We start from the raw sequence: 19272 nt of genomic DNA on the forward strand, positions 1-19272 counted from the left end.
ACGGTTTTCTGTAAGCAGAAAGACCGGATCGTCCATCTGACTTTCGTTCCACCAACTCATCTAATAAAGGTATTTTCTCGTCCTTCCTGCCTCCACCGTAAACCTTAAGCAGGGATGTATATCATTCGAATAATCAATGAGCTGCTGCAGTGCCTCACTGCAATGCGGCCAGATGAAAAGTGTATCGTCAGCATATCTGAAGATTAGATTATATTTACTTTCATTCCAATTGATCCGTAATGAGGAGGTCCTCCAGGATGTAGAACATGTCAGAAAAATAATAATACATGACAATTATTTACAACTCAAACAAATAAGCTAATGGACCATTCCACAGGTCCCAAGTTTAATGATCGTCTTTTTTATAATGAACGCTATATGAATGAATCATTTTACAAACACTAATGTACTGAATTTAAAATAAAAAACTAATTTTCTATTTAGAAGGTAATAAACATGTAATAGAACTACTATAATACTAATTTACAATGAACACATTACTGCACTGAAATTGTGCAGGAGTTAGATTGTACTTACACAAACACCCCCCCCCCCACACACACACACACATTTATTTACAGTGAACTCATTACTGCACTGAAATTGTACAGAAGTTATATTGTACTACACACATACACACAAAACACACACACACACACACACACACACACACACACACACACACACACACACACACACACACAAATCAATTGGTTCTACTGAGAAATTCATCAATGGAATAGAAGGAGTTGGCCACCAATAATTCCTTTAGACATCTCTTAAACTGAATTTCATTGGTTGTTAAGTTTTTTATGGCTGCTGGCAAGTTATTGAAAATGTGTGTTCCTGAATAATGCACACCTTTTTGTACAAGAGTATGTGACTTTACATCCTTCTGAACATTATTTTTATTTCTAGTATTGATTCCACGAATTGAGCTGTTGGTTTGTAAAAGTGATACATTTTGAATGACAAATTTCATTGAGGAATAAATATACTGGGAAAAAGTAGTTAGTATCCCTAGTTCTCTAAATAGGCTTATGCAGGATGTTCTTGACTTCACACCACATATAACTCTTACTGCACTTTTTTGTCCCTGGAAACCATTATCCTTGCTTGATGAATTACCCCAAAACATAATCCCATATGACATTATGGAATGAAAGTAAGCATAGTATGCCAGCTTTTTCATTTTTATATCCCCTATGTCTGGCAGATTTAGCATTGCAAATAGAGATTTGTTAAGACGCTTCAGTAGTTCTGCGGTGAGCTCTTCCCAGTTGAATTTATTATCAAGCTGTAATCCCTAGAATTTAACACTCTCCACTTCTTCTATCTGCTAGTCATTGTATGATAGGCATATACTCGTGGTACGAACTTTGCATCTGGTAATGTTATTGATGAAAGGTCATTAATATACACAAGAAAATGTAAGTGCCCTAAAATGAAACGTTGTGGGACCCCACATGTACTTAGTTCCCAGTTGGATGATACCTGATAGCTTCATACATGTCTCTTTCCTAATAACGTCCTTTGTTTTGTGCCAGATATGCAAGATTGGAACCATTCTGCAGCAGTTCGTATTACACCATTTTTTTCTTTCGAATAACCCATTTGGAGGGTACGATGACTCAACTTTGGCTACTCTTCATTGTATTAGATTTCTTCAGTTTCCAAATTTTCTTCATCCTTTCAGAGTGTTGATCCCTTTCTTCTTGAGTCCACTTTCATCTAGTTATTTCCTTTCTCTCCTGAAATTCTGCCTTTCGAACTGCTTTTCTGAAATGTGTTCTGTTTTCTATTGTGTCTATTGTAACTCCAGCATTTTCAATGTGCTTTTCAGTCTCTATGAATTATGCTGGCTTGGATTTGTAGCTATTGAGTAATGTGAATATCCGTTTGGTTAGTCTGTTGTTATCCATTCTGAATATATGTCCAAAAAACTGTAGTCTCCTCTTCCTCATTACATCAGTTAGTTTCTCCGTTTTCAGATATAGCTCTCTGTTTGGTCTTAACCTGTATTCAGCTTTATCGTTTCTTTTAGCTCCCAGTATTTTCCTTAAAATTCTTCTTTCGACCTTCTCTAGTTTCTCAAGATCTCCATTTCTTGTTAGTTTAAGTATTTCTGCCGCATAGAGAGCTTCAGGTCTGGCCACTGTTTGGTAGTGTCTTAATTTCGTGTTGCAGGACAAGGATTTTTTATTATAAACGTTTTTGTTCATATGAAACACTCTTTCCATTTTGTGCACTATAGTTTCTATAGCTCTCTTTTCTTTGGCATTGTATGTAATCCACTCTCCTAGGTATTTAAAGGAATCTGTTTTGTGTATTGTGTTGTTGTCAACTGCAATATTTTGAGGAGCATCACAGATGTTTGTCATTAACTTTGTATTTTCATAGGATAATTGTAGTCCTACTTTGGCTGCTGGTTTTTGTAGTTCTCTTATTTGTTCTTGGGCATTGTCTAGTGAATCTGTAATCAATGCCATGTCATCTGCGAAGGCTAAACAGTCGACAGTGATCTTGTTTGGATTTCTCCCTAGTTGAATCCCTTTAGTATTGATGGCCTTCCTCCATTCTCGAACTACCAAGACACAATTGAAAAGCAGAGGTGACAGACCATCTCCCTGTCGAACACCTGACTACATTTCAAACGATTTTGAGAGCTCTCCCCTAAATTTTACTTTCGATTTTGTATTTGTCAAAGTACCTTTAATTACTGCAGTTGTTTTAGCATCGAGTCCCAATTCTTTTAAGATATCAAGCAGTGTATTTCTGTCAATTGAATCATAGGCTTTTTTAAAATCCACAAAAGTAATTACATATTTTAAGTTCCTGATATTCCTCATTTCTATTATGTTCTTTAAATTTAGTATTTGTTCTGCACATGACCTTCCCTTCCTAAATCCAGCCTGATACTCTCCTAGCAGTTTGTCAAGTATCTCTTCTGCTCTTTTTAAAAGCGCCTTAGACAAGATCTTATAGGTCACTGGTAAGAGGGAGAGTCCCCTATAACTGCTAGGTTCTGTTTTTTTCCCTTTTTTATGTAGTGGATGTATTAATGCAGATGTCCAGTCTGGTGGTAGTCTGTGTGTTGTCCAGATTTCTTTTAGTATTTCTGATAGACACTGTATCATGTTGTCACTAGAGTACTTCCATAGTTCAGCAACTATATTATCCTCTCCAGAAGCTTTATTATTTCTAAGCTCTTTTATGGTTTCTTTTATTTCTTCTGTGGTTGGCGGCTTGGAGTCTGGTGGTGTCGGGTTTACAATATTGAAATTAAATTTTTATTTCAGTGGCTAACAGTTATGTAGTTCTTCAAAATATTCAGCAAGTATTCTACAGTTCTCTATGCTATTGTATGCAGTTTTTTGGGTCCGTGAAAAATAGACTAGGAGGAGAGTATTTCTTTAAGTTACTTTTGAAGGTTTTGTAAAAGTCCCTAGCATTGTTCTGTTTGAAGTTGGAGTCTATTGATGCTAGTTGGTCTATTATGTATTGAACTTGGATCTTTTTAAGGCCTTTTGAAGCTTGCTTCCAGGCTTCTTTTAGGGAGTTCCAATTTTTATCATTTTTGTTGGCATTCCAAATGTTCCAAGCTCGTTGTCTTGTTAGGATTAGTTTGTCACACTCATCATTCCACCAGGCATGTTTCCATTTTTTGGTAAGGAGATTGGTTTCTTCTGCTGTCTGTACTATTTCTTTTTGAAGTTGTTCCCATGTTTTAGGTGTTTTCTTTTCCAAAAGTGTCCTGAAATTGTGTTCCTTGGTTAATTTCTGAGTGTCAAACTTTTTAGGTTGATATTCGCTCTTTCTTTTATATATTGGTCTAATTTTGAATTTAACGACAGATAGATTGTGATCTGAATCTAAACTTGCACTCTTAGCAACTTTTACATTGAGTATCTCTGATGCAGACAGTCTAATTATAGCAACATGGTCAAGTTGTTTCTCCCCATAGACTGGATTCGGGTATACCCATGTAGTTTGTTTTCTAGGGAGTTTTTTGAAATATGTAGACTTTAGAACTATGTCATGTTCTCTGCATAAACTAATAAGTCTTTCTCCATTTGCATTGGTTCTTTTATGTGCAGGGAATTTGCCTACTATGGATAGGTGATGACGTTCTTTGCCGATTTGAGCATTAAAGTCTCCCAACAATATTATTGTGTTTTTGGATGAAATCTGGTCTAAGGTGTTTGACAGTTCCTGCCAAAAAATTTCTGTTTGTTCTTTTTGTGTTCTGTTTTTCTCATTTGTTGGTGCATGTGAGTTTACAATGGTATACAGTTTGTTTACTGATTTGAAGGTTAATGTTGAAAGCCTTTCATTGACAGATTTAAATTCTACTATTGAGTTTAATATATTTTGGTTTACAATGAATTCTTCATAACTCTTTTTCCTGGCTTCCCTTTGAAGATTCTGAATCCCTCTGAATCAAATGAATGTTCATCAGTATACCTTGTTTCTTGGAGTGCAGTTATCATCATATTTTTCTGTTTTATAAAATTTATTAACGTTTTAAGTTTTCCTGTTTTTAGAAGTGAGTTTACGTTGAACGTTGCCAAGTAGTTTATGTTTTTGTGTTTAATTTTATTTGTTGCTTGCTTAAAGCAGGTTTCAGGGTGCTCCGACGCATCCTTTGCACATTGCTGTAAGCCCCCAGAACCCGAATGCCTACTTTTAATATCCTTAGAAATTGGAGATTGGTTACTCCCTGGGGTAAAATCTCTTACAAGGTGCGTATCCATTGTTGATTGTTTGTTGGGTCAGGGGAACAAGTCCCCTAAGGACTCTACTCGAGGTAATTAGCGTATGTGCACCACTGTTGGACAGACGCTGACCACTCAGCGCTTGATTCAAGACAGACGCCAAGTGGATTTTTTCCTTTGGTTGCCTCTTCCGCTAGTTCCGCCGTACCGAGAACTATTCCCTCCGCCTTCACTACCGTTGAGGTCTTCACTGTAGTCCTAGCAAGGAGCCCTTACAAGGTGCTAGCACCCGGGCCAGGTGAACCTTGGTTTTTTAACGAGGTTGTTACTCCTCCCCCTCCTCCTTCCTCCCCTCTTGTATGGTGAGGACCCGGGCTTGGGACCGGCGTAGCGGAGTTCTATTACACCATAATATTCTAATTTACTTAAAGGATATTGTGGTTTACACAGTCAAATTCCTTTGACACATCACAAGATATACCAGTTGCCTGCAATTTTTTTCTAATGAATGAAGCACATTTGCACTGTAAGCGTAGATATCCTTCTCAATATCAGAACCCTTTGAAAATCCGAACTGCGACTTTGACGGTATGTTATTTCAGATAAGATGTTTATGAAGCGGATTGTACATTACTTTTTCTAAAACTTTTGAAAATGCTGGCAAAAGTGAAATTGGACGGAAATTTGATGCTATTTCTTTATCTCTCTTCTTAAACAGTGGCTTAACTTTAGCATATACCCACCATTTAGGAAATATTCCACTGATAAACGACTAGTTACACAGATAGCTTATTATGTTACCCAGAATCACTTTCTTTAATTAACTTTGTTGATATTTCATCATACCCACTAGATGTTTTTGATTTTAAAGATTTTATGATAGCCATTATTTCTTCTGGGGTAGTGAGGGTCATATTCATATTATGGAAGTTACTTGAAATGTCTGGTCTGAGGTATTCCATAGCAGCATCTGCAGAACCTGACAACCCCATATTTCTAGTAACAGTTATTAAATGTTTGTTAAAAAGTTCTTAACACTATACACATCTGTCACCAGTTTATAATTTATTCTTAATGCTATTTGTCCCTCTTCATTTCTGGTTCTACCGGTCTCCTCCTTCACTATATCCCATAATGTCTTTATTTTGTTATCTGATATGGCCATCTTTTCCTTGTAATATATTTGCTTTGATGTCGATATTACAGTCTTTAATATTTTTCAATATTTCTTGTAATGTGCTATAGCATCAACATCAGAACGTTTCAGATTGTCAGATACAGTTTTCTTTTTGTTTTAGAAGATACCCCTATTCCTCGCGTAACCCATGGCTTCTTTGTAGACTTTGCTCTAACCTTGTTTAGTTTTGGGGGAAAAGAGTGCTCAAATTAGGTAAGCACTTTATTAGCAAAAGTGTTATATTTTTCATTCATGCCACTAGCACTGTAAAAAACAGTCGAGTGAATTTATCTGAGGAGTGTCCTAAAATAATCAATTATTGGCTTATTGATTACTCTCTTGAGCACAGATTTAACAGATTTTATATCCTGTTCAGTATTAACATTTAATAGAAGGCCATTGACTATTGGTTGTGTGATATAATTTTGTTCATTGGACTATTCTATAATGATATTATCATTGGCTGTTTGTGAGCAATTGGCTACCCTATTGGGAAACTTTACAATGAGAATTAAGTTGAATGATAGTGTTACTAACTCAAAAAAGTTCTTATTGGGAGAGTCTTTAAGGAAATCTACAGTGAAATCACTAGCAACCACTGTTTCTTTGTTCTAGGTTGTTAAATGGGCTACTACAGCTTCAATTTGGTTTATGAACAGATTAAAGTTATCTGCAGGTGCTCGGTATGCACTTAATATTTAGAAGGATTGTTTGTGAAATTCTACTTCTGTTGCACAGGCTTCCATATGCTGTTCTAGGCAACATTTATGGATGTCTATGTTCTTAAAATTATGACAGTTGCTGATGAATGTGGCAACTTCTCCTTTCTACATTTCTGCTCTATAAAAGTGAGATGCTAACCTAAACCCTGTAATACTTAAAAGTTCTATATGAGTGGTCACATGATGTTCAAAGAGGAAGATTATGTAAGCTCGGTTTGAAGACTGTAATTCATCTATGCAGATAATTAATTCATTAATTTTATTTCTCAGCAAGATGGCCGGAAGGGTGCCCTGTTCAACGTGCGTTCTTCAAAATCTTCTATGGAAAAGTAAGCTATGGTTGGTGAAAGTGGCGAACCTATGGCTGTTCCATCAGTCATTTCATAATAATTACCACCAGACAAGGCGTAAGTGGTCGTCAAAGAGTGCCAAAATCATTTCAAAATTTCTGCGGAGGAATGAGCAGCCAACAGTTCTGTTGTGTTTTTCCACTGCCACAACGTCGAAGCTAATAATGACTTCATTCGGGCCTATCCTCGTCTGTTTTATGATGGCAACAAATGTTTGTGAGTTTTTAATATGATGTGGACAGCGATCTATTATAGATGCCAATAGCTTACTTAAATACTTTGCATATCAGAAACGTTTTAGATGAATTCGGTATGTATAAGAATGTGATCATAGCGAACTAATGCATTTATGGTACAGAAATTGCTTAAGATGATTATGATACAAATTTTGCTCTGTAACCTTCCTGTGCTACAACAGGATATCGAATACATGGACCATTTATATTGTGTCTTGATACAATAGTTGATTAGCTAGCAAGTGCGCACATAGTAGCTTAAGTCCAAAGAGTAATTAATATTTAAGTTTTGTGGTCTTTTAAGTAAAATTATAATTTTTTATTTATTTTGTTGAGTGTTTTCTTTCCATATTGAATTGTGTGCTGTGAAATGTAAGCACACGTTCATGAAAAGAAATGCCTGAGGAGAAATACAAACATTCTTTAAAGGGATTGTAAAAGCAGTTAATATAGGCACATTGTGATGAACTTCAAGAGAATATGTACTTAATTATTCAAATAATGTTTAGAAATTTCCAGCAGTAATGATTTTAAATAAAAGAAGACAGTGCATGTACCTTACTGGGGAAGCCAAGAGTATAGGTCGTCAACTTCTGAAATGTATTTATTGCAATTCTGTGCATTTGATTTTTGGCACAGTTCGATGTTTCGGACACTGATTTCATCCTAATAATGTGAGCCATTTTCGCTTTCTCGGTTTCTTCCTGTTCAATATACAACGATCTTCAAAGTTCTTGAATAGCAGGTGCCAACACTTTGCAATCAATACACGTATGAAAGAATGGCCATACAGTTAAATTTCGCAAAGCAAATTGGAAAAAAGATGATTATAAAGATTTATTGTACGTAATGAAAACATGTCGATATTTTGTGAGTTCACGTTAGCTAAAGAAATATGCTGTAATAAAAAGATTCACGCGATTCACGAAAGGAAGCTATTTCGGACTTTATGTAAAGCGATATCTTTAACAGTTCAGTGATATAACTAAAGAATAGTATGTAATAAATGTCTCAGAATACAGCCGAATGTCAAAGTCATTACTATTACAGACTTTCATTTAAAGCCGAAGTGCGTGTATTTTTAATAATAAAAAAACAGTAAACCGTACGACTGTACTAGAGGGTTGCAAACGAACACAGATCTACTGCTGTTCGTACGTAGTTAATTATACTTACCGAAACAGATGTGTCGAATCTTGTGAGCATATGTTTCATTGTGCGAAGGAAGTCCTGTGTCGAACGTAAACCGATGTACTGCCAGACTCGAAAGTTAAAGCCGCGCGAGAACATACTGCCCTCGGCGAACTGTCATGCTACCGTACTGTAAATATTGGTCGACGGAAATGATCAGCGCCAGGCTGAATTCAGGCTGTGGAATGTCAGCCTCGTGGCCATGTAGTATTTCCAGTCATTGAGAACACCTTGAATGATTGCTCTACTAAGGACACTTCTCAGGTGCTTGTAGTGACGTCACTACTCAGTCAGATTGACTATAAACCACGTCACGACATATGAACAACGTATGTGGTGAGGTAGAAACAGTATAACCTGTACAATACGACCTCAAATGAAACGACAACACAGACTGATAATTAAAGAAATTCAGTCAAATTGATTAGTGTCACTACAAACAACAAAACAAACATTAAATATGCGTCCTTGTGCGAATATCTGTACTAGCAATCACTCTTTCCTGCTGACACATCAAGGCAACTTTTCTGTATGTTAATATAAAACGACTGTATTTCATTTGCCTATAAAAAATGATATGCCGAACCTCTAGAAGAACACAGTTTGGCGTCATTTACCCTGTCGACTTCCGACATCTTGGACCATCTCTCCGTGTTCCTGTCTGCTTTCGAGGGTCCTGGCATCGAACCTCAGCCTGTCAGGCGAGCTGTCGCGCCCCCTGTTTACCTCAACAACTCAGTAGAATTCAATAAACTACCACTCTCCATATAATGTTACAATAATTTGTTTAAGGATGTATTATAGAGAACATGAAAAACTGTCATAACGACTGAGTATTTTCTCCTTTGTTATGAACACTGATCGATATAAGTATTTAAAGACAAAACGTACAAGCGTCAATATCTTATGGAAAGTGAAAAACTGTAAACTTCATTCTACATAAAAATCTCCAACAAAAACTTACAAGGAACTTATGATGTCACAATGTAACCAAACTGAACGAAATACGTCGAAAACATTATCTACAACATTCCTAAAGAAACGTATTAATATTTACGTTATTACGCAAAAACCAAATGTGATTACAAAATGTAAACTGTACGTCCATCACTGGTTTTGACCCCGTTTCCCAGTGGACCATGACTGAATATGTGGAGAAAAAAAAATTCGGGATACCAGTTAAATCACAGACCTCAGTCAAGCGGCAATAATCAGTACGAAGTAAATGACATTTGTGTAAAGAGCAATTAAATGAGTCACAATCAATTAACTTATATGGAAATGGAAATGAAGTCCCATGCTTCTTTACAGAGCGTAGGGGAACGATGCGGAAAACCCGCACCGCCTTACTAGGCAAGGTCCTAATGGAGGTGGTTTGCCGTTGCCTTCCTCCGACCGTAATGGGGATTAATGATGATGATGAAGACGACACAACAACACCCGGTCATCTCGAGGCAGGAAAAATCCCTGACCCCGCCGGGAATCGAACCCGGGACCCCGTGCTCGGGAAGCGAGAACGCTACCGCGAGACCACGAGGGGCGGGCTAATTAACTTATAACACAGTTGTGATTCAAATGAAAGACTCTATATGCAGTATTTGTGTCGAAATAATAAGAATTTAAATAAAATCAAAAAGACAATCCTCAACAACTAACTGCATATGTGCAAAGTGAAGTGACTCGTTACCGAATACTGATCTCAAATGTAAGTGTGCTGAATTTTTTGAAAATTTGTCGTCTGCGAAAGACAGCGATAAGCGAACCTAGTTATTAGTATCTATAGGAAAAACAAAGACGCTAATGTCTATGAAACTATTATAAATGTTATGGACCAATGTTAAAAAGATCTCTTACAATAAATTGAGTCTCGTAGACGATTACGTATTGTTGGAAATCGGGTTTTTCTTCATCGCTGTCTCTGAACTGTATTATCTTATTTGAGTATGATATGTGCGTGTAGGTTGAATGTCCTTTAAAAGTATCAACGTAAATTATTTTGTTGCAATAAGACGTCGTTTGAAGAATCTCTTTATTTTAGGTAAAAAGAGAAGGTAAATTTCATTGGCCTCAAGTGAGTCAGAAATATTCGGAAGCTTTTCGTCTGGTTCGCAATTATTTCAGAAGCCATCTTCGGTGTCATTACTAGTTGCGTATTACATTCATTAGAATCTTCAGTCATTTATTTATCTCGAAGTCCGATAACCTTAAGTGCAGGTATTCCAATAGGAAGCTTCATTCCTTTCACAGTCAGTAAAATACCAATCGAATTGTTTCCAAGCTAACTATAGACCACATTTATTTTACAGTTTTAAAGTAAATAGTCGTTAACAGCACTACTGTCATTCTTAACGTCTACGAAAGTAGCTGCTATTAAACGAAAGATATAATTTGGCCTCAGTTTTCTTATAGCGTTACTGCTAGAGGCAGAGCTCCAACGATTAGTTTTACGCAACGTTATATTCCCTTGAATATCACATTCAGAATATACCATCAATTTCTCGTAAACGCAGGCGGAAATGTTATACAGGGCTTACATTTCAGCAAAATAATGTCCACTTGTATACGGCTATCGTTTTTACTGCTTGTTTTGGTGCTTCACAAACCATACCTTGGCCAGCAAAGTCGCCGGATCTCTAGCCAACTGAGAATGTTTGGAGCTTTATAGACAGGAACCACAACCAGCTCAGGATTTCAACAATCTAAGGCGCCAATAGGGCCGAATTTGGCATAATATCTCTCAGGAGGACATCCAACAACTATATCAATCGATGCCAAGCCAAATAACTACTTGCATAAGGGCCAGATGTGGACCAAAGCGTTATTGACTTCCTGTAGTTCTGAAGGTCTTTCTCTTGAGTAAACAATACGATTTTTCTGACGTTTTAATCATTTGCTTGTCTGTACTTGTATATCACATCTGCCGATTTACGTTCCCATAGGATAATTCTATCTTGTTGGGTCATTTCTTTTGTCTTAGGATGTACTAAAATCGCATTATATAGCTAAGAAATACCTCTGGTGTTTAAAAAGTTAAAAAAACATATGAATTACTTTAAAATACCTTATGTAAGTATTTACAGCCCTGCAGGCAAGTGGAAGCTTGTGTTTATAGACCCAATTGCTCCCACATATTAATTACATGTTCCAAATTTTAAAGTAGTGTACATGTGATCACACTATTTTAGACTCTAAAGTCAGTCAAGATCTTTCAGGCAATTTCATTAATTGTCCAAAGTATCAGAATAATAGTTTCAAAGGTTTTTGGCAGTATGCACAGAAATATATTTTAACAGCATACCTGGCGTCACATCTTCAGTTAATGACTTCAGAAGTTCATATAGCATCTTCATGAAAGTATGATATTTTCCACTCTGATGGAGTAAGAAAATCACAACACGTGTTATTATCTCACCAATAATAACACTTTCGGCTAGCTTGTGGTCAAGTTTGCTTGCTTCAGTGTCTGCTGGGTTATATGGTGCTCGCTGGATGTGAACACACGTGGCACTACACAAAATGTTGGTCCGCTATCAGCTCGAAATGACCAGTATCTGCGTATTTGCGCCCGTAATTATGTTTACCCCGTGCGAGGGGTCAGAGGCAGATGCCGCACACGTCGGAATGCGTGCCGCAGTTCCGGGAAACCACAGAACACTTCTGTGGTGGGCAGCGCGGATCGTGCATACCACGGACGCAACTGCTGTGCGGTTTTGTCTGTAAAACGGCGGTGGATTGCATGTCACTCAAACTGAAACCTACCACCCTCGTCAATGACAGTCCATCGTAGCACCATCCTAACCGAGAGAGTGTCTTGAAAATTTTGAGTTATTTCGCTTTACTGATGGTATTTGCAGAACAAGGCCACGGATGTAAGCTGTTAACATTGCCAATTAGGGATGGTGATTATCGCTGAAATAACTGGTTTTGTGTCGTATCGCCTTTTTGAATGCCAATTTAACCTTAGTGTTAAATCCGCTAATAACAATCGGTATATGAAATAACCGATTTTCGGTTCTTTATTTACTGTAATAAACATGCAAATCGAACAAAGACCGAAAAATCTTGGCTTTGTCGGCTCCTATCAAAATAAATTAAGAAGGACAGTAGAATAAGACTCAGTACGTCCAGAATTCACTGCTTGTCTAAGAAAGTGATAAATGGTTTTATACAGTCCGTCTGCTTATGGTTCAAATGGCTCTGAGCACTATGGGACTTAACATTCGTTGTCATCAGTCCCCTAGAACTTCGAACTACTTAAACCTAACTAACCTAAGGACAACACACAAATCCATGCCCGAGGCAGGATTCGAACCTGCGACCGTAGCTGTCACGAGGTTCCAGACTGAAGCGCCTAGAACCGCACGGCCACACCGACCGGCCCGTCGGCTTAGCTGGGTGGTAACGTGCTCGCCTCCCAAGCAACCGGGCCCGGGTTCGATTGCCGGCCAGGTTGGAGATCTTCACTGCTCGTGAACTGGGTGTTATATTGTCCTCATCACCATGTCATCCTCATCCCCGGCGCGAAAGTCGACCATTGTGGCGTCGACGGAAATAAGACTTGCACCTGGCGACTGAATTTCACCAGCTTTGGCCTCTCGGCCAACGATGCCATACGCTCATTTCGTTTCTTTATCATGATTGAATACTACAGAAAATCACCAGTATCCTCCTACTGATACTAATATTTTGGATCTCTGCTCAAAAATAATACAGTAATCGAGGATCATATCACTGTCTAGGCATTTCGGAGATCTAGTGCAAAAGAGTGAAGAACTCTGTTTTTCATGTTAACTTGCTCGTTCTTAAAAGCTACAAGCGGATAGAGACATATGTTGTAGACAGAGGCAACAGATGCACTTCTTTCTATTTTTATTGTAAGATGTGAATCAACTATTAAGTTTTAAGTGTTCTACTTGCATATTGTCGCAGGTTCTTTGTGGTTCCTCACGTTCTTAATCTTTTAAAGTGACTAGGGCATCGGACTTCACTGATACTGCACTTCGTACAATACTCCCAGACAAGAGAAGATGGCATTCTGTAACTAAACTGATGGCCTGTGTCAACAGCGAGAAATTACCTTGTTGACCAGATTCGGCTAGTATTGCTCAATGCATGCACACGCGTACCATCAAAACAGCCACGTCGTGTGGTAACCGATACTTCATTATCTCAGCAATGCTGTACTACCCGACGGCAATGTTGTTGCACTTGGCCTCCCATGGCGTTTATTTAAAACACCCGTTGACATTACCGCAGACAAGTACAGTGGTGACTGGGGAAAACTCATCGCACTGTGAATGATTTCAAGACAGTTGTGGATACAACAAGTTGTTCAGCGTGTCCTCGTAAAATGTTACGATAAGAACCCACGATAAGCCCACCAAAGCACCCTCACTACCACGTGCAACAATATTGTTGTCAGTTAACACAAATTCTTAAGCGACGTGTTTGTTGTTAGCTTCTGTTGACATTGTTACTAAAATAGAACTGATAACTTTTCCGTTTTCTACAATAACGAAATATATCAAATCAATGGAAATCTTACGAATAAAAATTACTCTTTCTTAAAAACGATTTATTTAAAAACCAAAAATTTTAGCACTGTTGCTATGGATATTTGATATTTCGGTGTTTTCAGAAGGTTATTAGTAAATTTTTTTTAACCTGTTGTAAGTAAGAACAAAAAAATACCGAATACAGGTTATTCAGAACTAAAATACCGATATCTGTTTTGAACCGGTCAGCCGCTACTGAAGAGGCCCCATAGAGTTGAATTCTCTCACTGCTTCTTACAATCGTTTCTCATGGTTGTGTCTACAAGTAAAGCTCTAGTGCGTTTTTGTAACGGAAAAATAAATCTCAAATTTCGCCAAATGCCTTACTATAGCGGGCCTTATCTGCAAATGTACGCTTCGAAATAAAGTGTTATGTTAAAATAATCGAAAGACTACTCACGTACCTCCATTATTTCAGCCGGATGAAATGGAGGATTTATGGGAAGTTGCAGTTCATTTATATGATGAAAATGGGGAAGATATAAGGGGCATGGGAATGATTATTAGTGTGTTGTTGTCTTCTGTCCGAAGACTGGTGTGAAGCAGCTATTCACGTTAATCTTGTGCAAGTATCTTCATCTCTAAACAGAATAACAATACATCCATTTGACTGTGACTACTGGCATGTTTATCGCTCTCTATACAACGTGTACCCAATTATCTTTTGCATACCATACATTTTGTTCAGTCTTTTCATTATATGTGAAACCAGTAGCAATAAGGCAAGAGTCGTGTACTGCTGTGGTGCCCACTAGATTTCTGTCCACCTTGGCAATGGTAATTTGTTTACTATGCTGCCATAGTAGTTTAACCGCATTCATATATTCTTGGTCATTATTAAATACACTCCTACAATGAGCGAATTTTATTTTGATTTGATAAACCTGTACTCACCTGTACAAAAGTCTAGTTCGTTGCACCACGTCGTTTCACACTGTATTTAACTTCTGGTCATTTAAGGTTTTTTTTCAGATTCTCTAACCTAAAATGATGGTTACTGTATCAGTAATTCCACGCTCTCATCATTTTCAGGCAAAAACGAAGTACATCATACATCAATTCCTGGAAAATGGCGACTGATTCAAAGTGCAGTGGCAGTAGATAAACTAATTTTGACAACTACAATTGATATCTATTATATTTAATAATTACATAAAGGCTGTGAATTCGTCCCGTCCCTTATCAGACTTAACATGATTTTTTCATTGTTTTGCGATATTTTCATGAGAAGTCACCGATCGGAGATTTAAGTGTGTGGCTATTGCAAGAGAATGCCACTAGCATTAAAACTAATTGTTGAACTGCATTTTGACTTCAGGATATCCGACGATGGTAATTCTTACGTGTCACAGTCCCAACACAGCAATGTTATTTTGGGTAACATCACAAGGCTATACTATCATTCACCCACTCACAAGACAGCTGCATGTTATAGGAACCACGTGATAGGAATAGGTTTCCACAGAAACCCCACCGATCTGGTAGTGTATTAGGCAATGCTGTCTGTTTCACAGAGTAAGACAAACCACCATTCCAGGAAAAAGTCTGTTCTTCATGGACGATGTGTATGCACTATTTTTGAATATCTTACTGAACTGTAGTTCCTTCCATATGCTGTTCTTCATCCACACAGTGCAGACGGTCAACAATGCCGAGCCTGAACAGTACACTGAGTGCCAAAAGTCGTGGCATAGCGATATGCACATATACAAATGACGGGAATATTGCGTACACGAGGTGTAAAATGGCAGAGCATGAACGGAACTTTCACATGTACATAGGCGAACCATAAGGAAAGGTTGGCACCGTCATTATGGCCGCACGATCCGAATTAACAGATTCTGAACGCGGAATGGTAGTTTGAGCCAGAGGCACGGACCATACCATTAAGAAAATCGCAAAGTAATTCAGTTTTCCGAGATCCACAGCGTCAAGAGTGTGACAAGAATACCAAAGTTCATGCATTACCTCTCACCACGGAAAATGCGATGGCGGACGGCGTTCACGTTACAACCGAGAGCAGCGGGGTTTGCGTACAGTCGTCAGTGCTAACAGAGAAGCAACATTGCGTGATATAATCGCCGAAATCAATGTGGGACGTACGTCGAACATATCTGATAGGCAATGTAGCTAAGTTTAGCGTTAATGGGCTATGGCAGCAGTCGACCGCTGTGAACGCCTTAGCTAACGCAACGAATTCGCCTGAAGGGCCTCTTCTGGGTATGTGACCACTGTCCAATATGGTGATGGTTCAATGAAGGGGGAGGGGAGTTTACATGGATTACTGGGTCCTTTAGTCCAACTGAACCGATCACTGATAAGAAATGGTTATATTCGGCTACTTGGAGATAAAACACCGATTTCATGTCACTGGGCCACAATTGTTCACGACTGGTTTGAAGAACATTCTGGACACCGTGAGCGAATGATTTGGATATCCATTTGCGTGACGTGAATCCCATAGAATATTTCTTGGACATAATGGAGAGGTCAGTTCGTGCTCAACATCCTGCACCGGGAACACTTTCACAGTTATGGACGCATATGCACAGGACATCCAACGACTTGTTGAGTCAATGCTACATAGGGGTGCTGCACTATGCCAGGGAAAATAAGGTCCCACAAGATACTAGGAAGCATCCTATGACTCCAGTGAATGGTACACTAACAATGCAGAACATATCTAAGGAAGAGGTAAATATCACCATCAGTATAGCATAAAAATCTGAAAATAAGATACAAAGAGTAGAGACCAAAAATAAAGACAATTCATACAAATGCACACACTCATGCACATCAGATACATCATTCCCTTTTGTACCACAGGAAGACACATAAGGGACCGTTGTTGCTGCAGTCTTCAGCAGGACTACTGGTCTGATGCAAAATTCCGCATTATCCTGGCCAATTCCTGCATCTCCGAATAGCTACACCCATATGACCCTGCTTACTTGTATTCATCTCTTGTCCTCCTTGCGCAGATTTTAAGACTACACGTCCCCCCCCCCCCCATTACCAAACTAATGATTCCATTATTCCTCGGGATGTGTCCTGCCAACTGATACCCTCTTTTAGTAAAGTTGGGCCACAAGTTTCTTTCATGCCCAGTTCAATTCAGTATCTCTTCATTAGTTACTCATTCTGTCCATCTAAACTTCAACAATTCTACATAACTTCACATTTCAAAAACTTAGAATTTTGTATGAACCGATTATAGCTCCGATTTCACTTTCTGGAAATTGTTCGCTCCAGACAAATACGTTCAAGAAAGATTACCTATCACTTAACTTCAGGTTGCAGGTTAACAAGGATAATGATTTTCTTGCTACATCTTCTCGACTTCAGTCATCACCAGTTATTTTGGTATCCAAATAGCAGCACTAATTTACTCGGTTTATTGTATCATTTTCTGGTCTAATTACCTCATCACTACCGGATTTCATTCCACCATATTCCATTGTTTTGTTGATCATCTTATGACATATTTTCGAGACGTTACTCCTTCGATTCAGTTGCTCTACTAAATAATTTGCCGTCTGACTGAAATTGGAATGTCATCGGCAAACCTGAAAGTGTACATCTCTTCTTTCTGATCTTTAATCGGCTTCACAAGTTTCTCTTAATTTCACTTACTATTTGCTCAACGAAGAGACTGAACAACGTCATGGATAGACTACAACCATCTTTCTCTCTGTTCTCGAGCACTGTTCTCTTTTTATGCCCTTCGGCTCTTATAACTGCAGTCTGCTTTCTAAGCAAGTTGTAAATAAACCATAGTCTCCTTTTTTTGTTCAAGCTGCCTTTATAATTTGATAAAGTGTGTTCTATTAACCATTGTCAAAGGATTCCCTACAATCTGCAAACGCTCTGAACACAGGGATACGTTTCCGTGACTTCTCTTCTTAGATACGCTAACGCAATTATTGCTTCACTTATTCCTGCATTTCTTCGGAAACTTACCTTCCAACCATCGAATTCGACTAGCATTTCCATTCTGTAGTAGAAAATTCATGTCAGTATTTTGCCCCTATGACTTTTTAAACTGATGATTCGGTAATACTCACACTCGTCAGCACCTGTCATTGGAATTATTGCTTTCTTCTTGAATTCTAAGGGTATTTCGCCTGTCACATATATGTTTCATTCCAAATGGAACCAATTTCATATATAGCTCTTCCATGCATCAACAGTTTATATGTAGAATTCAAAGCAGGCCTAGAGGTCACTGATGCATGCATGACGCACATATAACTATACAAGTGATTAAGAGGAAATTTATTTAAAAGTACAGTTCTTTAAAACATTTTCAGTGGAATATAAGAATCAAATTCTTTGTGTAATAATATTTAACCATATAAAATGTTCCTTAGTTAGGATGAAGGCCCGAAGAATCAGACACTTCAAGGGCAAACAAGTTAAATTCAAATCGGCTGGAGGCCTAACACTTAAAACCCCATAACATAGTTTTTTAAATGCAAAAAGCCTTACGTGAAACAGTTCTTTAATTTAGGCTTAAGGCCTTAAGAGCAAAACAACTCAAACTCAAAACCACGTTGTTGCTCGCGGGAATATCCCAACTGCCGACAACGAGCTCCAAACGACACAATGTGAACAGCCTTGACTTGCTGGTAGATTAAATCAAAACCCAACTTTCGGGTCCAGGGTCGGTGAGCCACGGACCTCGTAGCAACGGAAACAGCCCCACACACGCCCACACCGCCTAAAGACCGCCAACGGCCCCGGCCAAATTACGTCACGCGGAGAAGTTCTCGCTGCTCCACGCCAACCAACCGACTCTAGGCCCGGAAATGGTGAAAGGCCCCAATACGCAACGGCCGATGAGACGACCAACCGAACAACCAACCAACGGTCGTCCCACTCCAATCTCCCTCCGTCGGACAGTTCATGTGTGTCGCCAGCAGTCGGCGAGCACTGGCTGTCGTCATCTCACTGGCGCTCCGTCCCCGACTTCACTGCCGCTGCGTCCCGACTGCACTGCTCGTCCGTCTCCAATTGACTGCCAGACACATAACGACCTGCAAATACTATCGTTCGCTCCAGAGATGGTTCGACAGTGCACTTATCGATACGCGCTGCTGCTGCTGCTGCTCACGGGCAAATGAGGCAGGAAATCAGTGACGCCAGTGAATGGAATAAGAAAATGAGATGGCAGTACCGTAATAGAAGATGACAAACAACAAATAGCATGAACACGAGCCGTGCACGGCTCGCTAGGGTTACTTTGAATCTTACATATAAGTGGTTAATACACGCATCGTAGTTTCTATTCGTATTACTTTTATATGTTATAACATGTTGCAGTGCC

The sequence above is a fragment of the Schistocerca cancellata genome, chromosome 6, assembly GCF_023864275.1.
Source record: "Schistocerca cancellata isolate TAMUIC-IGC-003103 chromosome 6, iqSchCanc2.1, whole genome shotgun sequence".
NCBI lineage: Eukaryota > Metazoa > Arthropoda > Insecta > Orthoptera > Acrididae > Schistocerca > Schistocerca cancellata.